This window comes from Miniopterus schreibersii, assembly GCF_964146895.1.
Source record: "Miniopterus schreibersii genome assembly, chromosome: 6".
Taxonomy (NCBI): Eukaryota; Metazoa; Chordata; class Mammalia; order Chiroptera; family Miniopteridae; genus Miniopterus; species Miniopterus schreibersii.
In genome coordinates this window covers 20,395,443-20,418,367 of record NC_138107.1, presented here as the reverse complement: position 1 = coordinate 20,418,367, position 22,925 = coordinate 20,395,443, and the positions used below count along the sequence as shown (strand labels likewise).

The 22,925-nt window shown below is 43.4% G+C and overlaps 1 long non-coding RNA gene across 1 annotated transcript; it reads right to left on the bottom strand.

The window, feature by feature from the left end:
* Window positions 1-7,327: 7,327 nt before the first annotated feature.
* On the bottom strand, window positions 7,328-20,970 carry LOC308558752. Its single transcript, XR_013999044.1, has 3 exons — window positions 20,728-20,970; window positions 20,219-20,443; window positions 7,328-9,136 (listed from the first exon to the last, which is right to left on the bottom strand). It is a non-coding gene; the product is annotated as an uncharacterized lncRNA (long non-coding RNA).
* Window positions 20,971-22,925: the final 1,955 nt, after the last annotated feature.

The window sequence follows — 22,925 nt, the reverse complement described above, 5'->3', positions numbered from 1 at the left end:
GATTCAGCGAAGTGCTTCACAAAGTATAAACAGGTATTTCAAGTCTAAATAACTAATATTTATAATATACAAGTATGTTTTAATATACATTCAGCAAGAAAATGAAGAAACTGAAGTCAGCAAGCCTAAAAAAGAGATGTTCAAAGTTAGTAGTAATCAGAGATGTGCTAATGAAAACAACAGTGAGGTATGACTCGACACATGTTAGATTTGCAAAACACTTGGAGTGGGATATAGGAACTCTCGTGTTCTTCTGGAAGAAGTGAAGGCTCAAGTGGGTTCTGGAGAGTCTCAGTAAAGCAGATATGACCTGGTGACTCACTATTTCCACTCCTGGGCATAGAGCCCCCCAAAATTCCCAGTAGGTCTGTAAAAGAGCTCATGCAGGGATATTTATTGATGCAGAGCGAAGGTGGCTGCAACCTGGCGTCCATCACTGGGAGGGGCTGAAATGTGGAGCGCGTCCACCTCGGGTTGGAAGCAATGGTTAAGGTGTGCTCGTAACAACTTGGATGGCCCTTATAACAGCGTTCTGAGAGAACTGAGGACGAAAGGGATTGAGGTCCGTAACCCAGTACATTAGGTTAAATTGAAAATACAAGTACACAAATATTGTCCATGCTGCAAGAATATATACAAGCAAAAAGATAGATATTAAGCTCATTTTAATGCTTGCCTGGATGGGGTGGGAGAAGATGAGAAGAGGAAGTGGGAATAAAATGAAAGAAGGAGAGGGAGAAAGGCTTTGGGTTAATCAATAATAAAATTTAAGAAATTGAGAGCCCTATGACCCAAAAAAGGAAAAAAAGCAGCAGGAGCTGGGGCAAGAGCAAATATTTAACATTCCTTAAAGCGCAGTTATGAAAGTAGGTCACACAAAACTGTAAGTGCAGTGCCTTGATCAATTAATAAATTCGTTTTCAGGAAATTGATTTTTGGAGAGCTGACAGAGCCACCAGGAAAATGTAAGGTCTAATTCTCTTTGACTGACTTACCATAACACATTGGAACAATGCCATTTTCCTGGCCTCAGTTTCTATATCTATCAAATGCGGGAAACCAGTAAATGAAAAATTTTTTATAAGCCAATGAATATTCAGAAGCCCAAAAGCCAAAGAATTAAACTGGGTAATTTCCAACATAGCTCATTCCTTCATGCAAGGACAGTATATCCCTTCAACCGTTAACTGGACACCTACCATGCACTAGGCTCTCTTGCAGGAATGGGAACAGATTTCAACATTTGAGATAAAATCTACTACCCAGGACAAAAACTTCCAAGGAATGTACATCCTGTAAGCAACCACAGTGTAGCGTAATTGAGGTAATGCAACATAAAATAAAATGAGATATAAATATGCCTATAATTATTAATGCATTTTTGGTAGGCAAAAAATGGCTGGGAACATTAAGACTAATAGTCATGGTTCGCTTTGTTTCTTTTCCACTTCTATTGAATTAAACCCAGGCCCCCTCCAAAGAAGAAGCTTTAAAAGGCCTTAGAGGAAAAGTTTTGCCTGTAAATCTTTATCTTATTCCAAATACAAAACAGCCTTCCCCTTAGATTCTCTCCATGGACAAAGATCTCTGTAATATTTTAAGCATATTATAAATATATATCCTAAATATTCCATAGAAGCAGCTGTGGAACATGTAACTTGGTTATAAGAAAAGGTTGAACATTTAATGGTTCGTTTTTAAAGAGTCACGAAATGGATGCAAATGTCCTAACATCACTGAGGTCAAAAGAGCTTTGCTGAAATGGCAACAAAAAATGTTAGGTGCTCAGGCAAAGGTGGGAGAAAGGGAGAGGGAAGGGCATTTTAAACAGTGTCATTCAAGATACAGAAAGTTACTTCTCTCACATTGCTCTTCTGCCCCTAGAATTATGAGAAAATAAATTACTTTGTGTATTTGCTAAGGGAAAGAAAAGTCCATGAAAGATTTAAATTTGGGGAGAAGAAACTACTTGAACGTGTGTTCCCCTGAGTCAAGCTGTGGCATATCAGGGAGTTTAGGGTGCACACACGTGCTTCTGTGTTTTGTAAATGTGATTCCATAAGTGCACTTTTTATTTATAACAATAACTTTTTAAAATCCTCACCTGAGGATATTTTTTTCCATTGCTTTGCAGAGAGAGTAGAAGGGAGGGAGGGAGGGAGAGAGGGAAAGGAAAAGAGAGAGCGAGAGAGCGAGCGAGAGGGAAACATTGATATATGGATGTGAGAGACACGGGGATAGGTTGCCTCCGCACTTTTCCTGACCAGGGCCGGGGATCAAGCCTGCAACTGAGGTACATGCTCTTGGCTAGAAGTGAACACTGGACCCTTCAGTCCAAGGGCCAACGCTCTAACCACGAGCCAAATTGGCTAGGGCCATTTTCCTTTTTTTAACTTTGACAATATTATTTTACAACGTTTTCCTTTTAAAAGAACAAGAATTCCTGATATTGAAGTTGAAAATTCCGTAAATATATAAGATCCACTTATTGGCCTCCTATGAAAATAAAACAGAAAAATGGGGTGGTGGTGGAGGAAAATGCAGCTATTATTGGTTTCTCCAGAGAAAATCTCAGGAGGAAATGTTTAGATAACAGTAGGGGGGATTTATGTGGGGCATACAGGAAGGCTCTGTCCAGGCTATATGAAGCTTCTCTCCTTGGGACACAGATGGCTAGAGCAGGGTCCACACTGAGCAATGAACAGAGTAGTCTCTGCAGTGACCCCACCCACCCTCTGCCTGTGGAGATTCAGGGGGCCCTCCATGGGGGTGGAGTCAGTATCAGAACAGCCCAGCCCTGCATTTCAGAGAGCCTGAATCAGGGTTTTACCCCAAGTAATGGCCATGTTTAGAGCAAGATGGCATGTCCTGACTCACAGTAGGTCCTCAAATTGCATTTCCTATTAAGGCCTATGTTCTCTCTTTAATATTTTAACTGTTTTAAATGTAGATACCACTGGGGAGTGGAAGTGGGGGTGGGGCAGAGGACTATTATTTTTCATTAAAAATTTAAGCTTTGTACATGTGCAGCTTTGAGAAAAATATTTTTAAAATCTCTGCTGCTGCCCAGCCGGGCGTGGCTCAGCGGTTGAGCATCGACCTAGGATCCAGGTGATCAGGGTTTGATTCCCGATCAGGGCACATGCCCGGGTTGTGGGCTTGATCCCCAGTCGGGGGCGTGCAGGAGGCAGCCGATCAATGACTCTCTCATCATTGATGTTTCTAGCTCTCTCTCTCCCTCTCCTTTCCTCTCTCTGAAATCAATAAAGATACACTTAAAAATAAATAAATAAAAATTTTATTTAATAATAAATAAAAGTACTGCTTACTTCTTGTTATACAAGTATAATGGTAGTCTCCTCTTATCCTAAGGGGATGCATTCTAAGACCCCCAGTGGGTGCCTGAAGCCCTGAATGGTACCAAACTCTATATATACTATGTTGTTGTTTTCCCCCCTAAACATATATACTTTTTCACTTAAAGGAATCATTTTATGACTTCTTTTTGGTATATCTGAATGACTAGCATCATTACTCTTGCACTTTGGGGCCATTGTTAAGTAAAATAAGGGTTACTTAAACACAATCACTGCAATACCAAGATCTGATAACTGAAACTAATGGGCAGGTAGCATCTGCAGCATGGATATGCTGGACAAAGGGATGATTCACGTTCTGGATGGGATGGACTGGGATGGTGAGAGATTTCATCATGTTACTCAGCACAATTTAAAACTTATGAATTGTGGGGTAGAAGGGGTCAATGGGGAGAAAAGGGGACATCTGTAATATTTTGAACAATAAAAAAAATAAAATTAAAAAGATAAAAATAAAAAAAACCCTTACAAATTGTTTATTTCTAGAATTTTCTATTTAATATTTTTGGGCCATGGTTGACTGCAGGTAACTGAAACTGTGGATAAAAAATCATAGATAAGTGGGACTGCTGTAATACATACTCATTAGGCAAAATCTAGAAAATTCAGAGAACTTTTCTCAAGATGCACCGTCCAGAAATATTTACTATTGACCTTTGTTCTAGATGCGTCCATATTTTTCTCATCATATACAGAGATATATTTTTTGAACAAAAATGGATCATGTAATAACATTTTGTTTTTGCCACTTAATATACGTTTAGGACAAACTCCTAAGTCAAAGGGTATGCATTTGGTACTATATGGCTTAGGACCCTTTGTTTCCAAGTGACAGAGTTTCAGTGTTAAGCACCTTTAGGTAAAAAGGGAAACAGGATGTAGAAACTGGGCCTTGGGAATAAATGGATTTCAGTACTTAATGCCTCTAGGACTTTGTACCTCTTCCCTCTTTGGTTTATTTTTATGTAGTTGGTTCATTCTTCTCTCGTGAACACTGGTGGGAAACTCTAGGGCTAGCTGTGGTGCTTCACAATGTTCCGTTTTGGCTCTCCAAGGAAATAAATCCCTGATTCCTAGAGACTACAGGTCCCAAGTTCCACCAAAGGTTCACTAGGGTTGCTTAGATCCTCTAGCGGTGTGTGGTCATGGAAGGTTATTCTAAAAACCTGGTGAATGGAGTAGAGGAAAAATTTTAATTGGAGAAAGGGTTTTAAAAAGAAAATTTGGCCAAGGAAGAGGGAGCTGTTAACAGAGGAAGGGAAGATTTGGGGTAGAGAAAATAAGAGTATCCTCAATGATATATGTTGATAAATTATACTCTAGAGGGTATAGAACAATATTCACTCCCTGAGAAGTGCATAAGTTGACTGTTTTCCAAGTCTTGCTAGCACTGGAATTATAATCAAAAATAAAATCTTTGGTTAAATTGTCTAATGGGATTTCCTTGTTTTTTCTGAATTCCTGCAAGATAGCCCAGCACTTAATTTTCCATTAACTCCTTCCGGGAAAACCCCTTCAACACTTTCGTGTTATCATTTTCTCCCTCTTAGAGATAATGTTCCCTGATGTGGGGGTGGGATCTATTTAGAAGGTGACCCACAGTTGTCGATTTTGACCGCTGTGACATCATGTGCTGCCTCTTCCTGGCACAGGAATGATGATGATACAGGAACACACACGAGGGGACACAGCAGCAATAGCAAAACCACGTGCTCCGCTGGGTGGCCTAACCTAGATTTCTGCCCCGAAAAGGGACTGTGGCAGGATGAGCAAGAGCAGTCTTTGATTGAACTTGACTCCTTACTAAAATGCAGACTTTAGTCTTGCGGGACTTTTGGATGAAGATATCATGACCACTCAGACTTACCAGAAAACATACGTTTTCGTAAGGGTTCTGCCTTTCTTTTTAGTGGCTGGTGGGAGCAGGGGTACATCTACTTCTCTTCTGGTTGTGGACAAAAAAGGGGCCACATACTGACCTGACAAGCTCTGGGGAGACCTGTATGATGGCATTACAAACTCAGCCACCACAAGTAACCACACAGGATGGTCTGAACTTAAAACTTCCTAGGTAAAAGCGAGTCATAGCGGGTAGTCATGCCCTAGTTTCTTGACCAAGGTTAATCTTTACCTTAACTGAGCCTGTCTATTGCCTTTTTGCATTTAGGATAACATACTTTTGGAATGTCAGGGTAATTTCCTTTTTTCCCCCCCTGGACCTCTTAATCAGAGCACAACCACCACACCAGAGCGGAGATCACAAATCCCCTCATTGTTATTGTTATCATGTTAATTGTTGACTGTTAACTATCCTATGTCCACCTATGTAAAAGAAGTATGTGTCCACTTGTTTTACTTTTTTTCCAATCCCAGGTATTTCCCTGCTTTGCTTTTTCCCTCCTCCCTCATTTATCACCAGTGGATTTCGAGTAACCCTCTTACACCTCCTGCTTTGATTGTAATGTATAAAATAAGGTGTGAAACTGCCATTCTTTGGAGCATTTTCTCAATCTGTTGAGATTTTGCTTCCCGACAATGGTCTTCGATTTGGCTCAAATCAACTCATAAAAATTTTCTACAGGTTTGGACATTTCTTACAATCACATGAGTTTATGAAAATCAGACAGAAACCTGAATGTGAGGGACCAGTACGGTATGTCAAACTTGAATGTAGGCTGTGGCTAGAACTGCTTCCATCCTGTGGTCCTCAAAGATCACTTATTAAATAAGGTCAAAGGCAAGAGTGTGGGGATTTGGAAGGTAATGTTTACTCAAGTCCTAGGATCTGCCGCAGATATGGAGTTGCTTCCAAAATCACTCAGGTAGGTGGGAGTGGCTGGTGTATTTTAAGTCGAGCTGTGTGTGGGCTGCCTTTTTTCTAACAGAGAGGAAGACACTATTTAATCTTAGACTTCCATGGCCTGACCTGTTTCATTGGGTACTTTAGCCATAAAATCCCAAATGTGAAAGTGACCTTTGCTCTTGTCTCCTACTGTGTGCACCTGCCACTGTTCATCTCATCTTTACCTGCATGACGTCTGCTCTCCTGGATGGAAAATGTCCCTCCTTGTAAAGTACGTCTTGTCTTTGACCACTGTCGATGTAAGAAATGTCCAAACCTGTAAGGATTTTTATGAGTTTATTTGAGCCAACCTGACGACAATTGCCAAAAAGCAAAACCTAAACAGACTGAGAAAATGCTCCGGAAAATGGCAGTTGTACCACTTATTTTATACATCAGAATCAAAGGGGAAGATGTAAGGGGGTTACATTGGTGGGTACAGGATAGTCACCAATTAACGTTTACAGCACCTAGAGATGGTATGGGGGAAACAAGGTAACAATGAGGGGTTCTGTGGACTCCTGCTCTGGTGTGGAGGTTGTGCCCTGAGGGGTCTGGAGAAGGAGATTGACATTCCAAAGGTGTGTTATCAAGTATGCTACCTTAGATGCAAAAAGACAACAGACAGGCTCAGTAAAGGTAAAGATTGACCTTTGCTAGGGAAAAATACTGGCCTAGGACAAGACTACCCATCATAAGCTGCTTTTAGTTAGAAAGCTTCAATTTCAGACCATCCTGTGTAGTTACTTTAGGTCTCTGAGTTGTAAGGTCACCATGTAGTCCTCCCTTGAGCTTGTCAGGTTTAGTATGTGGCCCCTTTTTTTGTCCACACCATCATAATTGCTTTCATGTCGCTTAACCTTCTGTTCTCCCAGGTGTCTGCCTGTGAGCTCTGTTCCTGTGCTTCAGGACCCCCTGCCTCTACCCCCAGAGGTGAATGCCTAGCTCTCAGGGAAGCTTCCTCACACTGTGGAGCTGGGGAGGCAGAGAGAAGCTGGCAGCACCCTGCCCCTGACCGCTGGTTTACACAGTGTGTTGCATTTAAAGAAATAAACCAAAGTACTCGATCCCATAGTTTGTGTTTAGAATAACAATATAGAGAAGGTGATCATTTATTAAATAAGGTTTTATCGAACACCAATTTAGTTTTTAAAACATCTCAGGTACATTTTCAAAGATAAAAAGTCTCACAAATGTATTATGCACCCAGCCCTCATTTTAGACCTTTATATATATTTTCATTTCATTCTCATGAAAATCCTATGAGGTAGATACTATTATTAACATCTTCATTCTACATATGAGGAAACTCAGACCCAAAGAGGTCAAGCAACTTGCCCAAATGGCACAGCTGGTGGGGACCTGCGGGGCTGGGATTTGATCCCAGGCAGTCCGGCTCCAGGGCCCATGTCTTAACTCCACACCTTTGGGTTACACTCTGTGGCCTTCACATACTCAGGAGGACACATGCTTACAGACTAGCATTTCAGCAGTGCTCACAAATGAAAGCTTTCTTGGCAGGATATTCCTTTAAGATAATACTAGCAGTCTCATGTATGAAGCATATTTTTAGTAAAACTTATTACATACCAGTAACACATACAAGGATGAATGCATGATGCATTATAGTAGGATTAATAGTTAGAGTATAAAAATACCCTGTAATGAGGTTTTGGGTACACAACCGTGTCATTGAGCTATTGGCATGTACAAAAGCAAAACAGCAACAGCTATCATTTCTTGAGGGCTTATATTTAGCTACTTATAAGCATTATCTTTTTATGTTCTTAAAACAATTTTAAGTATCATTGTTCTCATTTTACCGATGAGGAAACTGAAGTTTATACAATGTAAACTGAGTCTTGGAGCTAATAAATGAGAAGGGCATGCCAGGTCTCCCTGACTTGAAGGCATGTGCTAATGAGCACCACACCCTCTGTGTGGAGACTTGGTGGGCTCTAGGTATCATGAGAACACATTTATGTGAGATTCCAGCATGTAACACATTTGCCTCTGGAATTAAACAAGTGTTACTGAGCACTAGCTAAGTTTGGGGCATACTCCTAGATCCACTGTCAAAGATGCAAATTTTGAAAGAGAAATTGGAAGGCCAGGTCAGGATTCCCCCTTCATAGTAGGTAGCAATTAGTGAGAGCTTTTTAACTCCTTTACATGTATTCTCTTTTCATTCCACACAAAATCCTATGTGGTAGGTGCTATGATTATTATCACCATTGTATAGGTCAGGAAACTGAACCATGTATATTGCTTAGTGAATAGGTGTCTTGGGCTGAAAGGATCAATAAAGCTTGATGGTACACCATGTGCCAGGCATATTTGGTGTGCCGTGTAAGAAGTAGCTATGCTCTGACTTGCAGTTCCATTGAATTATGCGTTATTCAGACATCCAATTTCTTTACTTGGACTGTTAGCCCCTTGTGGGCAGAAGTCCTGTCTTTGAGGTCTCATGCTCTTACCCTGGCTGGCACAGAGCTGGCAGAAATTCCATCCTCAAAATCTTTACTGCCTGTGTGTGTCAGGAGCATGTGAGTGGGTCTAGTTGTGGGTATAAAGCCACGGAGCTCTGTGTGTTGAATGTGATACTCTTGCTCACTATTGAACCCAGGGCTCTTCTTTTCTCCCTTCCTGGGAGCATAAGAGTATACGATTATATCAGTCATTTTCTTAAGGGAAGTGTTAGTGTGTCATTTCAGCCACAGGCGGATCTCTTCTGTTTCTCCAAGGGTTGGGCATGGCCAGCCCTGCTGTAGCTGGTTGAAGGGGACCAAACCTCTCAGGAAGACGGACTTGGTTCCGTTTGACCAGCCAGAGCAGGAGGCAGCTCCACTGGGAGTGACTGCAGGCAGCCTCTGGTGTGAGAATCCCTTGGTATATCCCAAGCATTCCCGGTCCAAGCCTGCAACAGAGAGAACCAGCATTAACATGAATCAGATCCCAGTAGCTTGCCTTGCCCAGAGCATCCTCGCACAGGATTTGTGGAAACCATACATAATTTTTATTTTGAATTGCACGACTTTGCTTGATTTTCTTTCTTTTATTCTTACTCTTTTTTTTCTTTTTTTAAAATATAAACACTGTGAAGAACTAAAAAGATATAGAAAATTGTAGAATGTGGAAAATGAAAGTCTCTCATAATTCTCCTTCCAAAATAAATTTAACATTTTGGTTTATATTTGAATATCTTACATTCTAATTTTAAAAATAAATTAAAAATTATAATTTTTATTCAAATAAATGCATATATAGAAAAATATATGTAATACATATGTAAGTTGTGGCAATAATGCTAAAACCAACACCCACAAACAACCATCTACTTAGAGAGAGAACTTGACCAATACCAGGGGGCTTCCTGAATGCTTTTCCCAATTCAGTCCTTTACTTTTCCTCAGAGGTAACTATTATTCTGAGTTTCTTTTTAAAATATAATTTAAATCGTCTTTTTAGGTCGTTTTTACCATTTATGCATATACCCCTAAATGACATCTTGCTCATTAATATAATGGTATCACACCATAGGCAGTCTTCTGTGACTTTGTTTTTTCACTTTAAATGAAATTTGTAAGCTTCACCCACAATGATTGGCAGCTGTAGTTTATTAATTTTTATTGTTTTATAGTTTTCTTTGATGTGAATGAATTACAATTTATTTAGTCATTTCTTGGCGATAGATGTTGAGGTTGTTTGGTTTGACGAATGGGTGACGTGGGAAACTTTTTGATTCTTGTCGCTTTTAAAGGAGAAATCTGGATTCCAGTATGCAAGAACTTATAGAGTGACCTTGCAAAGGAAAAGCAATATTTACCTGTCCACAACATCTGGGGGTGGAGCCAGACATTTATGTTGTAACCTGGTCTTCAAGTGATTCTGCTGTAATTAAAGTTTGAGAACCACTGAACTAGAGAGCTACACACTGGTTTCTTCTTATTTCTAAGTGTGATCAAGGGGAGAGGGAGCTGATTAAGCAGCAGACTCTGTCTGCAAAGGCAGCTTGGCTATCTTCATGATGCATTTGAACAGGTGGGGAAAGGGGAAAGAGGTAGGAAGAAAGGATAGTTTGAATGATGCCAGAAAACTGCCCTCACGGGTAGATGTTGCCTGCCCTTTTATTTCTTCTCCCCGATAAAGAGAAGTGTAATAGAGTAGAAAGCATGTGGTCCTGGTGTCACATTTACCCGGGTTCAAATCCCACTGATGCTTCCTGGCTCTTTTGCTCTTAGGAAGTTATACAACATCTTTAAACCTCTTTAACATACCCAACGTGTACAGTGGGGAAGGGTAGCTAGCTTGCTTACCTGTTGCAAGGCTCAGAAAAAACAAAGGAAAGGCGGCCAACACTAAGTCCCTGGTGGGCATGGTGGACTTTCAAGGGTCGGGAAGCCCTAAAGACAATTCTGACTGCTTTTGAGGCCAAGAGTTTTACTCTCAATGCCAGCCTGTCCTTCACACATTTCCCTGCCATCAGCGGCAAGAATTTTCATTTTGTCTCTGAAATGTTGAAACCACTGAGCAGACAAAGCAGAACTGGTTTACCCAGCCAGGTGGGCTTCTGCCAGAGGGACCCCAACTTGGGAGCTCTGTCTGGAATAAACAAGCTATACCAGAAATCAAAGAACCCAACAAGGCACCATGAAAATGACAACTAGGTGGAAGCACACTGTGGTGGCGATGCTGAAAAAGCATGGGCCCCACCCACTGTGGCTTGGTTCTAGGATACCTGTGCAGGGTGAGGTGGAGGCTTCTTCCTTGTACAGAGTCCCCTCTTTCTGCCTGCTCAGCACCAGGCATCTTACCATCGCCGCCCTCCTCCCAATGACAGGGGTGCCTTAGGACTGCTGCAGTCCAGCTCTTCCTCTGGCTAACCTGGCCCTAGCCCAGCTTCCTTCTCCAGCTCCCCCTGGGGAGCAAGGGGGTAGGCAGCTGGGGGTGCAGGTCAGCCTCACAGCCTGAAATCAGGACGGAAAAAGCGTGTGGGTCCAGCTCATCAGTCAGCAGGTCAGGCCTCTCGCAGTGTAATTTCTTTAACTCAGGACATTCCCCTTCATCATCTCTCTCTTCTTTACTCACATCCTGCCCCACTCACGCCATACCCCATGCCCTGATTTCTGAGCTTACGACATGCAATCAGCCTCCAGGGTGAAAAAGGGAAAACTGTCCTTAGAGCAGGTATGATTTAGAAAAGGGGAGGGTTGTCATCGGAAAGAAGCGCGATCTTGAGGCAGCTGCCTAGTTTACAGGCGTCACTGTTCATAAAATAGGGACAAAGATTTTCTTTGGGAGGTAATGTGCCATAATTTTCCAGTGTCGGAAACCTTATTCATTCAAAGCATGACGCTTTGCAGGGTTTCTCAACCTTGGCGTATGGACATTTGGGTCAAGTGAGTCTTGGCTGTGGAGAGCTGTCCTGTGCATTGTAGGGCGTGTAAAAGCATCTCTGGTCTCTACCCATTAGATGCCAGTAGAACCTCCTAGTTGTGACAACTAGGAATGTCCCCAGACTTAGCCAAATGTGCCCTGGGGGCAAAATCACCTCCAATTAAGAACCAGTGATTGAAAGCTATGTGTTCAGTCTTACAGCTGCTCAGTGTCTAGTAATCCTCCCACATTCTTTCAAATTCTGCTCATTCCACGAGGAGCACAAGTTGCGTGTCCTCGAAGGCCACGAGGCAGCTGCTGGTATCTGGATGAAGCAGGTGGGTCTGCCACCTGGGAAGGAGTTTGCCCACTGTGCTCTGGGTGCTTTCACCCCTGAGAGGAAGGCACCCTTTGTCTCCAGCCACTGTGCACTTACCCACCATCTGTCATATACAGCAGTGCATCGTCCCTTTGTCTTTCCCTTCCTCCTCATTCTGCGTTCTCACTTTGCTGTTTCTTAGCCCTACTTTACAGCCGCCTCCCGTGCACCTTGGATCACACCCGTCCAACCCTGTGGTGTCCCCTTCCGTGGTTCCGCTTAAGAACCGCACGTGTACATTTGCTGTGGGCCCGACCCTCGTCTCTCGCACACTCACGCCGACAGCAGGGAAGCCGCGCTGTGGACTGCATGCGGCCAGCCTGGAGCTGGGGTTTAGGAGGCAAGGAGACCCCTTCAGACTCCTCCCTCCTTCCGAAATGCTGGGGAAGGGGGTGGCCTGAGCCCTGGGTGACTGCAGTTTCTCCTCCTGCTCAGGGCTTCTCTCCCTAAGTCCACCGACTTCCTTGGTGTGGATTCAGCCCTTTAAGGTCAGGGCTGGGAACACAGGGGATCCGGGAGGAGGGGAGAGGGACTTAGCCAATTAGGTGAGTGAATCACTATTTTAGCACCTCAACCTTTTCCCCTGACAGCTTCACTCCAAAGTGCTGCTTGGCCACAGGGCTGTGATGTGCAGTGAAGACAGCAAAGCAGGGTCAGGGGCCTGACTACGTAGCTGGAGGCTGAGGCCTCCTGGGCTCAGAGCATCTGCCTTTCTAACTGCAGTGAAAGCCCTGTGAAATGTCCAAACGGAAAGAGATGATTATAAAGGAAAGGGGTGGATCAAAAAGACTTACAATTTAGTTTGCTTATTATTAGAAACATCTCATTTCAGGAGCCAAATGACTGGAGGAAGGGGCTCAGAGGGCCAGGGCTGATTCTGTGCACAACCTTTAGGTGCTGTGGCCTCTCCGTGCCTAGCAAGCATGAGGTCTGGGAGGCTGGGACGACCGTCAGTGTGCCTGAACTCTTGGGCTGAGGGATGGAACCTCTAGAGAAAGAGAAGGGCCCTGGGGACAGCAGCCCAGACGGGACTCGGAGGCTCTCTCTTCCTTGGTGAGGAGACACCTGCTGGCACAAAGCCCTGACGCGGCCGAGGGTCAGGCCAGTTCCCTGGGTGGGACCATGGGACCAGTGAAGAGGCACTTGCCGAAACCACACACTTCCTTACATTCCATAGCAAAGTAATCGTATGGGGATATAAAGAAGCATGTGGCCTTGGGAAGCAGTTTTGGCCCCGGCTTCTTCCACCACCCAGATGCAGCCTGGCATCTCAGCTATGGGCCACTCTCACCGTCTCCTCCTCTAGGTGGGAAACCCGTAGACGGAAGGACCCAAGGACTTTACCTCGTCTATCCTGTCATGCCCCCAGACCACCCGGCAACACACCCGTTGTGAGGAGTGGCAGTGCTTTTGGGGACCCTATCTCTCCCCTGTTGTTTATCCAGAAATAAACAGCACCCAAGTCTCACTGGCTCATTTTGGTGCAGTTATAATCTTTGTTATTCATCAATTTAATAACCGCTGCTTTGTACATTTCAGTAGGATTCTTTTTTAATGTTTGAATTACCATGGACGGAAAATTTTTTAAAAAAAGAAATTCAACAGAGGAATATTCTGCACATGCCTGGAGAACAGACCCCGCTTAGAAACACAGCCAAACCCTCCTGGGTTTCCTACTGCATGTCTGCCGCGCGCGGTGAGCCCTGCAGCTGCCGGGGCAGCATTCCAAGCACGATTGTTCATTGTGGAAAGGATTTTGTTGTTCGGTTCCTCTCCCCCTAGCCCATCACCTGCCCCACAAGCTGTGAGGCCGGAGCCACGGAAGAGTGAGGGACGCTGGCAGCTGTCAGGCCACTCAGGGTCTGGACAGGCCACCCCGGCTAAAGGGCAGTGGGGTTTTCAGCTTCATGGCATCTGATTTGCTACCAGGAAACAGGGAGTATGACAATAGAACTGCACCCCAAAGAAGGTTTGAGGCTCACAGTACTGACAAGGGCTTAATGAAATCTAATGATAAAAGTAATAATAAGAAGAGTGATTTTTTTTCAAACTTACTCTCTATGACGGATCATTCTTGGTGCTTTGCATATATACAAGCTCCTTAAATCCACTCCTCTAGGAAGCGGCTATTATTTTATCTGGATTTACAGATGAGCGTCATGGAAATGAATAGATTTACATATATGTAGATAGTAGTCTTTTAAAAAATCTAATCAGGTTGGAGGGACAGTCTTGGGTCATGGCGACAGGCATAGAACATAAGCATTGAGAAGGCAGGAAAGGAAGGAAACACGGTAGGATCTATACTGACGTTTGTTCCTCTGCAGCTGTGCCTTAGGGTGCTGCTGGTGGTGATGGCTTAGAAACCATACTTTTTCTCGGAAAATGGGGAAATGTCCTCGGTATTCTGATTTTGGGAATCATCCAATAGCTCATTTAATCCAATGCAATTGCTATATAAGCTTCTGTGAAAACACAGTCCTCCCGATTGTCAAGAGGAAGCTTTGGGTCAGTGAGAATGTGGGGCTGCTTCTCCTCTACTACACCTGGGGGCTGTGGTCAGTCAAAGGCAGAGGCTGATGGGGCGGAGAGGCAGGGGGCCAAGGAGAAGTTGTGGCTGAGCCGCTGAGAGGTGAGAATGCCTTATCTCTCCCAGTGAACCAGGGAACTTAAGAGCTGAGGAAAGGTTCATTGTAACTGGTTAAATTGGTCAGATCAAGATCTCCAAAGTGTTTGGCATGTGAGTTGCAGAAGTGAGAGTTTGCATAGACGAGAGAGTCCACCAAGTTTGTGACCCAGAGAACTAGAAGGAGCCAGTTTTAAGACACTTGCCATTTATGAGCCAGCTGAGGTCCCAAAGGTGACCAATTCATGTAAGAATACAAATGAAATGGAAAAAATAGTGCTGTGAGATAACCAAGACGGTGCTAACCATCCCGGGAGACTGTCCGCAACATTTGGGTGTGAATGTTTTTGTCTACTTGTCAAGCCCAACCTCCTGTGGTCAAAAGGTTACTTAAAAGTTTGCTTCAAAATCTGCAGGGACAACAGAGCAAAACAAACAAAAAACTTTTAATAATCAATTACTTGATTGCTTTTGAGTCTTCTCTACTTTTTCTGGTCATCTAACTTAAGATGCAAAGAAGGAAATTCATGAAACAGATTAGAAAATGGAGTGAGAGGTAGGCTGACGAAACAATACAAAAGGAACTACTACAGCATCAAACATTTCAGACCAGGCGTAAATGAAGGGAAAACTCTAGGATGGGGACTATAGAGGCACGTTCCTCTGAGCTTTGCACAGAGCAAAGGGTATTCGTACAGCCATTGGATGTTGGCTTTTTCCAGATTATTTATTTAGTCTCTTACCTGCCCAAACCTTCTGAATTTGGCAGACAGTGGTAATAGGAAGAATGGAGAGGTATAATGTGTCCCCTGGCCACTTGTGTGCTGTGTGGTATTGGCAAGATCAGCACCTTTCTATCCCTCATTCCTGTAGTGGTTGTATAACTGCTCTGCCCACCACAGGGTGGATTGAAGATTAATGAGGTAACACCTGCGAGCGTCATGAGTTTCTTAGCAGAACAGGCCAATGGCAATACAAAATGTCACTCAACACGTTATTGAAAACAAGATTTATTTTTCCCTCTCTCTGCCCTGTAGTCAGACAATTTTTCAAAAGTCTTAATTAATAAACTGTCCTTTCCCTTATTCCTGAGAAGCAAGTAGCATTTTAAAGCATTCAGAAGTAAGGAACAGTAAAGGTACCATCACACCCATAAACAGTCAGCACTATTCTTTTCTTATTTCTTTCACTGGGTGGGGCAGGATTTGAACATAAATGACACAGACACAACATTACAGAGAAGTGAGGATGATGATTTCCCATTAATGGTCTTCAGAGAGACTCACCAATGAGGGAGAAATCAAGGATGGATTAAGACAGGGATGAGTCTGAATTATAGGCTAACGCAATATCATCTTCAAGGATATTGGCAGCAGAGGGGTGTAGGGAGGAAGAGCACAGCTTGGGCATCTGTGAATTCTGGCTCTGTTACTTTGATCTGGCTGCTTAACCTCTCTGAGCCTCAGTTTCCCCATCTATAAAGTGAGAATAATAATGCTTACTCAACAGGAGATTTCTATGAGATGGATTTATGTAAGGTGCTGTGAACACAGTATTAGAAGTCTAATAAATGATAGTCTCTGTTACTACTATAACTATTATTTAATGTATATTTAATACTAATTAACATGAACATAGCAACTGAAACTACTCACTGCATGGAAGTCTTTGTATTTGATCTACAGTTTCATTCACATTACAACAGTTATACAAGGGACGATTCTAAGATACATGGAAAGGCTTAGAGTGTACAAAAAATACTTTTCACCTTTTTAAAAAATAATGTTTACTATTTGAATATGCTCTAAAGGGATTTGTTCAGGAAAGGGATTTGTCAGTATCCTTTCTGACAAGAATTGTTAAAGGCTCTGAATATTGAGGGCTCAGTCTCACTTTCAGGGCCTTTATGAAAAGACATATATGGTGAGATACTCAGACTGTCTCTTTATCGGCCACTAGGCTTTGCTTCTCAAGACAGATCTGACCTTAGTCAGCCAGCCCTTTGCAGGATGAGGAGAGGAAACCAGGGATTTCTGCAGGAAAATCACCTGTACCTTGCTCTCTAAATTTCTTTCATAGGCACTGTAGGTCTCCCAGTCCCTTTCCTGCCCCACACTGTAGTGGGGAGTTTAAAACAATCGATAATAGTTTCTTTAAATGTAATCAGAATTGCATACTTTTATGGGAATTAGGGTCCTGCTAATGTCTGCAGGGGGAGTGGTCTGCATAGAGGTATCCACCCCAAATCTGAGTGCTGTGACCTTATGCACTGTTATATCTGCTGGTGTTCTTGGTGGTTGTCCATGAAACAGGCTATTCTGGGGTTCACCAGATACAAGCCAGATTATTTGGGGCTTCCCATCATCTGGCTGAGGAGGTAGGAAAGAAAGCAGAGGCCCCTCCTTTTAAGGCAAGCTTGGGGTAGTATGTCGGGATAGGACCTCATTTTTCCTAAGGCTCAGCCAGAACATTTCGCTATTTTTAGAGGACTGGCCAGTTCTGAATGTTGATTCATAGGCATGAGTCCCACTTTAACTTCCCTGGGGCAGCCAAGAGCAAGGCCAGCTCCAAGAGCCCATCTTCTCCTGCAGGGTCCTGCCGCCTTACTCAGATGAGGGGAGTATCGGTGTCATTTACCATCACTGGTGTCCCTGCCCTGCCACTCATTGGAGCTGGAGAGCAGGAGAGCTGGAGAGCTGGGGTTGGGACTTCAGGTGAGGAGAGGGCAGGGAGATGGAGCCAGCACTGTACTAAATGGTTTACTTATTTACACTTCCAACAATTCTGTGAAGTGCATTTTATTACACAGGATGAAACTGTCTCCAGCAGGTTAAGTAATTTGGAGACATAGAGTGGTTAAGAAATTCACCCAAAGCACACAGCTAGGATCTGGCTGACCTATGACATGAAGCATCTTTCTAACCCAATTCACTCTAATACACTCTATTTCCCAAACTTGCCTAATCCCTAGTGCCACAGAGGCACTTATTAAAACTTCCCTTCTCTACATCCCACTCCAGAGCCGTGGAATTGAAATCTCCATGGGATTGGCCGGGCATCCATATTTTTAACAAGTACTCCCAGGTGATTTCTATGCTCAGCAAATTTGGAGGGGTGGTAGAAACCAAGCTCCAGGAGAGTTGCTCTCAAATTTGAGTCAACATCAGAATCAGAAGGGAGCTTATTAAAATGCAGATTCTTCCGACTTGCTCTCAAAGATGCTAAAATAAGCCACCTGGGCCAAGGACCGGGAATCTGCATTTTTGCAGCCATTCCCAATGTATTCTGTTGCCAGTGAGCAGAGGACTTTGAAAAACATTGATCTAATAATAAATAAGAGAGATAAGGGTAATGAATACTGGAAAAAACTAATTTTACAACAGTCTAAGGGAAATAAATGATTTAGTTTGGATCCAAGGAAGAATTTCAGTGAACACAGTCACAAATGGTTAGGAAGAGAGTGATCCCTCTCCACACATGAACAGTCTACATATTAGTAACAGAAAGGGGAGTGGGCTCTCGTCTACACCTGCCCACTAATGTCTCATCTTTGCAAAGCTGCCTGTGCTCAGCTTCTGTCTGGAAGGCTTTTCCCTTTGTCCATCTTCACTAGTTAAAATCACTTTCTTTAAGGCTCAGTTCCAAAGACACTTTCTCCACAAAGTTTTCTCCCAGTTGCAGCCCTTCCTCATCTTAGTTCCTATTGTTTGTTCCTGTACGTGGGCACATCCACATCTTACCTGGCTGTTTGATCTCCTGTGTGCCTGTAATGCATGCATCTCCTCTCACGAGGGCTGGGATCCTGACAGCTTCATTTTGGACTTCCCACACCACCTATTGCTTTAGTGAAGACCTTTCGCATAGTAAGGGTGCAGCAGATTAAGCTGCCCCCCCATCACACTTACAGCACCTACTGTGTGCAAGCACTATTCTCAGTGTTGTAACAAGTAACTTATATTAGAAATATTCTTCATATGCGAGGAAGGACACAAGGCACTGAGAGGTTGTTGTTTGGGGAAGGGTCTCCTTTAGAAGCTATAGCCTTGTGGATGACCAGAGTCACACCTGTAAGGAGATCTCAGCTCTGTGGGTTCAGGAAAGAGCACTTTAAAAATATTAACTTTCTAATTCAGTGTATCAGAGTCACCCGGGAGACTTGCTAAAACACAGATTGCCAGGCCCCGCCCCCAGAGTTTCTGATTCAGTCTGTCTGGAGTGGGACCTGAGGATGTGCATTTCTAACAAGTTCCCAGGTGGTTCTCATGATGCTTATCTGGGGGACTACACTTCAAGAACCACTGCCCTAGTTCAATGTTACTGCCACTTAACAGTTCAAGGGCAAGGAACTGGCCTTCACACTCTGAGCTTCCTAATAATGGAGGTGTGAGGAATTGGAGTAAAGCCATACAGAAGCCAGGAAGCTGGCTCTTTGAGGATGTGGCCCTAGGAGCTTTCACCAAGGAGGGTGCAGACAGATGGTCTATACGCCAAAGGGAACGTTGTGTGTGAAGCATCTAAGAGTTTTCAGCTTGAGGGGTTGTATACTATTGGGAATCATCCCTTTGGCTTCCAATTACCAATAAATCTTTAGCGGGGTTTGGTGAAAAGTGGATATAAATTGAGGTGAATGTTTTTCTTGAGGAGGTAGCCTCACAAAGGGTCCACTGACTCACACAACCTCATGTTATATTGGCAGAGGGACCATACTGATAACAATGTAAGATAACATAACACAGAATAATGATAAAGCTCTTTAGCTCCAACATCTCTCTCTCTTTTTAAGTGAACCTATTAAATTGAGTGAGAATTAAGAACTACTTAAGGTCCAGAGAACAGGTCAGACAATCTGGTTCTTGTCTTACTTTTCCAAAGAAATACATTGCCAGGGAACATAGTTTCTTTTTAAAAAAGATGTAACACTTTGCCTTGTCTTAGTGGGGACCTCTGTGGGGTTACCTGAAGAAACCACTACCATTCAACGACTGCATATTTGAGATAAATTACATATTAGAAATAAATTCCTTTGAGTTGCTTTGAAGAACATTTCAACATGCATTCAAAATATTTTACCAAGGCACTGGGAGGGTAAATCCCAAGTTCAAGGTCATATGCTGTGAAATTCTCATCCATCACTCCTCAAACCCTAGCTCTTCTTCAAGTAACGAACTAGCTCCTACCTAGGTGACTCTGCAAGATTTCTGTCCTGGAGCTGCCTTTTACTGTCCCTCTGTCTTCCACACCCACCCTTCCCCTCCGCCTCTGCTTCAAGCCCCAGCACGCAGTAACAAGTGCATTTTGTCGGTACTAGCCCACAAGTCACCCCCACACACTGGTAAAGTGGGCAGGGGTGATTTCGCCCATTCATTCCCCCTCACCTAGCTCTGCCTGGTGGCTCTGGAGTCTAGCGGTCCCCCCCACCTGTGTGAGACGCAGACCCAGGACGGGGCTCTTCATCTGCTCCTACAGACACCACAGTGCTGGCTTCAGATGACAGAAGCAGATTACTTGCAGGGCTTCCCAAAAAATGCACAAAGAAAGGAAGACAGATGGGCCAGGCAGGAAACGGCCAGAGGACAGTTAGAGGAGAAAGCAGCAGGGGAGAGCAGCTCAGTACTTACCTGGGGGAAAGTCGCTGGCAGGTCCCTCCTCCTCCGTGTGCCTTCTTCCGTGGGAGGCGTCAGTCCCACTGAGGTGTTTAGAGCATGGGGTGTTAGTATTATTATTTTTTCCCAGAGCTGGCAGTGTTGGCTTGCGTTTCTATGCCTTCCTGTCAGAATTCTCTCAAGGAAACAGCAGCTGGTGAGCTCAGAAATGTCAGTCAGAATCTTGGCCTAGTTTGGGGCCTTGAAGATTTTTACAGAAAGTTAAAAAGGTTTCTGGGCCAGTGTCTCCTTAGGGTTTTCCCTCTCCTGCTTCTCACCCTTTCCATCTTCTTCTCTTCTCTCTCTCTCTCTCTCTCTCTCTCTCTCTCTCTCTCTCTCTCTTCTTTTCATTTTTACCTCAGTAGCTAGTTACTTAAATTGCCTGCCTCGTCTTTCTGACGATTCTCTAAGCATTTAACTAGTCCTCTGTACTCATTGCTTATTTTGTCTCTTTGCTTATTTCCTCCCTTTCCTGTCATTCTTACCTTTCTAATCGCTGTCCTTCTGGTCACACGGAGAAGTCACCTGTCTTTCCTTTACATGCACCCCCTGTCCCGATAGTCCATCACTTCTCCGTCTGTGCCCCATCCACTTATTTGTTTCTTATGCTTTTCCTTCTGGCATCTGCTCTCGCTTTACCGCTCACCGTGCCCCGTCTAGATGTGACCTAGCTTCAGATCTGCTCTCCTCCCCTCTTCCCTCCTCCATTCCCCGGGCAGTCGCTGCTCTCCGAAGGCGAGCCCCCTCCTTTTTGTACTCTGCAGCCCTGTGCCCACCCCCAGCACACTGTCCCACCTGTTTGTGTCTTTTAAGGGCCTTGGTCATGTCCATGCCTTCTGTCCACCTCAATCACCACAGTGACGGGCCTCTGCAAGCTGTTAAATTACACCTCTTCAGCTGTCTCGTTGCAAGGAGAAATGTCCTTTGCTAAATCCTTTCTCAGATAGGCAAATCTGCATTAATGCTTCTGTTTATGGAATATACTGAAATAATTCATGCATTATTTTAAAGAGTAAAAACATTAATTTTTTCAAGGACACTGGGTTTCTTTTAGGTTATGTCAATATATGTCACCTAAGATACAACCCTTTTAGCTCATCTCTAACATATTTTGGTCATTTTTCAAATAGGAGGGTGGTTGTGGTAGAGTTACGGAAAACATGGCTTGTTGGCTAGATAGATGCTCAATAATATATATTAAGTGAGAGCCTGCCAAATCGTCGGTGTACCATATCAAGCACTGGAAACACAAAGAAATGACTATGTTCCCTGCCTGGGAGACTTAAACAGGTTCTTTTGGGAACAGGACCTGTATCTGGAAAAAATATACAAATAAATTGCAAATTGATAGTTCAGAAATTAAGCATGTCTGGTATTCAGAGGCAGATTGATAAGTGGTGGACCAGGTAGCAAAAGCTTCATGGAGGACGTTGGGTTTCAGCTGGGTCCCAAAGATAGGGAGGGCTCGCCTACCTGCAGAGGTGAGGGAAGGGGCTCTCCCAGATGGCAGAATGGCTTGAGCAAAGGCACAGAAGCAGGAATGTGCAGAGTGTGTTCAGGAAGCACTAATTAACCTGTGGCTGGACTCAATGCTTTGTGAAGGGGTCACCTGGGGAAGGCTTTGGATACAAAGCAACCATTTCAAGAAAATATACTCATAGCAGGAGATCTCAGTTTTTGAAAAGAGTTCCTTTAGACTACACATTTACAAGTAAAAATGTAGTGTTACAACTTCTAAATCTCAAATAAATATGAATTTGGATTCTTTCATAATTATCACTGAAAAATCATGGTCTGAAATCTGTTTCTTTTGAGTATAGAGAAATCCCTCTCCAATCATCAATATTATAATTGTTTTTCTTATTTAACTGTGGCATTCGTTATTGATGGTCTGCTATTATAAAGGTAGAAACCTGCTAGTTGCAGTCATTCAGTCTGTCTTCAGTTCTGGCTCCTTCATACAGCCTGCCCCAAATTCAGGTCAGCACCAGACTACCCCTCTACTGAAGGCTCAGATCCCAACTTGTGTGGGTTAAGCATTCGTTATAGGTCTATATACACTTTAACATGACATTATACTGTTTTAAAATTTATTTTACAATTTCTTTGAATTCACAAGACTGTAAATTCCTGGAGGCCAAGTTTATCCAGAACAATATAAGTTACACTGTGGGCTCCTAATAAATGTTTGTTAAATCAAACCGGAAGGAAATTTGCTAAAACTGGACAACAAAATTTAAACCTACCAGCTATCCTACCGTTAGGAAGATAAGCATCTTTATAATGTTGTATCAATCTTACAGTTCTTCAGAGATTTATCTAGAGTCAAAAGAAGGAGGTGACCTTAATTTAAGGACTTATCTAGGGTTATACTTGGCATCTTCAAACCACATATTCTTGTGAGCCTCAAAGACTATTTAGGGTCCACAAGCCAAAGAGGTATTGATGTTCGAACTTGGAAGATGAGCCATCAGAGGTATAGAGGGAACTTGCTGAGGGCTACATGGCTAGTTATCAAAGAAGCTGGGATGAAATCCAAATCCCCTAATCAATTCCGCTTTTTTTTTTTTTTTTTAACCTTGACACACTATAGGTGAGGAATTCTGATTTCCCTGATAAAGAGCCCCCCCCCCGCCCCCGAGTCTTGTGTAAACCAGGTTAGTTTTGAGGGAAGAAACGTGGA